Genomic DNA, 3,608 nt, shown 5'->3' on the forward strand with positions numbered 1-3,608 from the left:
ACAGGTACACACACACATATACATGACGATAACAGGTACACACACACATATACATGACGATAACAAGTACACACACACATATACATACACGAAAACAGGTACACACACATATACATGCACGATAACAGGTACACACACACATATACATGACGATAACAGGTACACACACACATATACATACACGATAACAGGTACACACACATATACATGACGATAACAGGTACACACACACATATACATACACGATAACAGGTACACACACATATACATGCACGATAACAGGTACACACACATATACATGCACGATAACAGGTACACACACATATACATGACGATAACAGGTACACACACACATATACGATAACAGGTACACACACATATACATGCACGATAACAGGCACACACACATATACATGACGATAACAGGTACACACACACATATACATGACGATAACAGGTACACACACATATACGTGCACGATAACAGGTACACACACATATACATGACGATAACAGGTACACACACACATATACGATAACAGGTACACACACACATATACATGACGATAACAGGTGCACACACACATATACATGCACGATAACAGGTACACACACACATATGCATGCACGATAACAGGTACACACACACATATACATGACGATAACAGGCACACACACACATATACATGCACGATAACAGGTACACACACACACATATACATGACGATAACAGGCACACACACACACACATATACATGCACGATAACAGGCACACACACACATATACATGACGATAACAGGCACACACCCACACACATACATACACGATAACAGGTACACACACACATATACATGACGATAACAGGCACACACCCACACATACATACACGATAACAGGTACACACACACATATACATGATGATAACAGGCACACACACACACAGAATAAGTGTGATGCAATAGAATAAGTTAATTAATATTGATGAAAGAAACATTCCGTGTATAACTGGGATAAACCTTTCTCCCTCTCTGTAGTTCATCGATGGCCGCTTGGACCTTCTGAATGCCGGTGAGGGCTTCAGGGATATTTTCGAGGATGAGATCAACATGGGAGAGTATGCAGCTGTGTTCAGCACACATTGAATACAACCATATAAAACATTTCTACTAGGTAATTTCACTTGGTCTCCAAGCACTTTAGTTAATCGTTGGGGAATGGCAGACGTTTGGTGTGCCACCATGCACGCTTACCACAAACCACAGTCATGTTCAATAGGCAAGAAACTGTAGTCGGCGTCTTGAAACTGAGGTAGGCTACGTCTTTGGAACAGCGTCTTGAAACTGGTCCAACAAGAATGCTCATTGACAATCTCCGTTTTGAAATGACACATTTTTCGAGCCTACTGACCACAAACCAGTTCAAATCAAATCAAATTTATTTATATAGCCCTTTGTACATCAGCTGATATCTCAAAGTGCTGTACAGAAACCCAGCCTAAAACCCCAAACAGCAAGCAATGCAGGTGTAGAAGCACGGTGGCTAGGAAAAACTCCCTAGAAAGACCAAAACCTAGGAAGAAACCTAGAGAGGAACCAGGCTATGTGGGGTGGCCAGTCCTCTTCTGGCTGTGCCGGGTGGAGATTATAACAGAACATGGCCAAGATGTTCAAATGTTCATAAATGACCAGCATGGTCGAATAATAATAAGGCAGAACAGTTGAAACTGGAGCAGCAGCACAGTCAGGTGGAAGTTGAAACTGGAGCAGCAGCATGGCCAGGTGGACTGGGGACAGCAAGGAGTCATCATGTCAGGTAGTCCTGGGGCATGGTCCTAGGGCTCAGGTCCTCCGAGAGAGAGAAAGAAAGAGAGAAGGAGAGAATTAGAGAACGCACACTTAGATTCACACAGGACACCGAATAGGACAGGAGAAGTACTCCAGATATAACAAACTGACCCCAGCCCCCCGACACATAAACTACTGCAGCATAAATACTGGAGGCTGAGACAGGAGGGGTCAGGAGACACTGTGGCCCCATCCGAGGACACCCCCGGACAGGGCCAAACAGGAAGGATATAACCCCACCCACTTTGCCAAAGCACAGCCCCCACACCACTAGAGGGATATCTTCAACCACCAACTTACCATCCTGAGACAAGGCTGAGTATAGCCCACAAAGATCTCCGCCACGGCACAACCCAAGGGGGGGGGCACCAACCCAGACAGGATGACCACAACAGTGAATCAACCCACTGAGGTGACGCACCCCCTCCAGGGACGGCATGAGAGAGCCCCAGCAAGCCAGTGACTCAGCCCCTGTAATAGGGTTAGAGGCAGAGAATCCCAGTGGAAAGAGGGGAACCGGCCAGGCAGAGACAGCAAGGGCGGTTCGTTGCTCCAGAGCCTTTCCGTTCACCTTCCCACTCCTGGGCCAGACTACACTCAATCATATGACCCACTGAAGAGATGAGTCTTCAGTAAAGACTTAAAGGTTGAGACCGAGTTTGCGTCTCTGACATGGGTAGGCAGACCGTTCCATAAAAATGGAGCTCTATAGGAGAAAGCCCTGCCTCCAGCTGTTTGCTTAGAAATTCTAGGGACAATTAGGAGGCCTGCGTCTTGTGACCGCAGTGGGGGTGTCAATGGCCCTAATGCTAACCCATGTCCCATGACTAACCTATATAGAATGCCCACTGTGTTGAGGCATTGACCTTTCACCACAGGAGGCTGGTGGCACCTTATTTGGGGAGAACAGGCTCGTGGCAATGGCTGGAGCGGAATAAGTGTAATGTATCAAATACATCAAACACATGGTTTCCATGTGTTTGATGCGATTCCATTTGCTCCGTTACAGACATTATTTTGAGCTGGTCTCCCCTCATGAGCTGCCTGTGCCTTTCACCCCTGTGACCTCACCTCTGTGTTAACTCCACAGGCAGCGACAACAACTACCACCAGTGGCTATTCACTGTCAAGTTAGGTCTTCAAAGACGAGTGTTGCATTTTAACCCATCTTTCATGCTGTTCAAATTATACATGTTTCCTTTATCACATTCATGCTAATATTTCAAACTTGTTGGATTTTCATCAAACAACCCGTCTCCCTATGAGATGTTGAAACAGCTTATTTTTGGTTGTGCTCTCTGGGCTAACACTGTTGTTGGGGTACAACCGTGCCACTAACAATGGTTTTGTCTCCAAAAGAAAGGGGGCGGCGCTATCTTCAACACAGTGAGGACCAAGGCTAACCCTGCCATGAAAACGGTCTATAAGTTTGTAAGTGTCCTCCTATCATGACTATTACACCATGACACTCCCAAAATATTTCACTACTGTTCACTTAGTCTCATATTGATGCCACTTTAAAGGTAGACTCTACAAGGTACAAATCTGTCGTTCTGCCCTTGAACAGGCAGTTAACCCACTGTTCCCAGACCGTCATTGAAAATAAGAATGTGTTCTTAACTGACTTGCCTGGTTAAATAAAGGTAAAATTAAAAAAAAAATTAAAGGTAGACTCTACAAGACTCCCTACATCAACAACAACAGAAACTAAATCTGTTTAGTAAACCCGTCTGTGTTTTTCCTCCGAAGGCTAAAGAGCCAGG

The sequence above is a fragment of the Oncorhynchus kisutch genome, linkage group LG29 (assembly GCF_002021735.2).
Source record: "Oncorhynchus kisutch isolate 150728-3 linkage group LG29, Okis_V2, whole genome shotgun sequence".
NCBI lineage: Eukaryota > Metazoa > Chordata > Actinopteri > Salmoniformes > Salmonidae > Oncorhynchus > Oncorhynchus kisutch.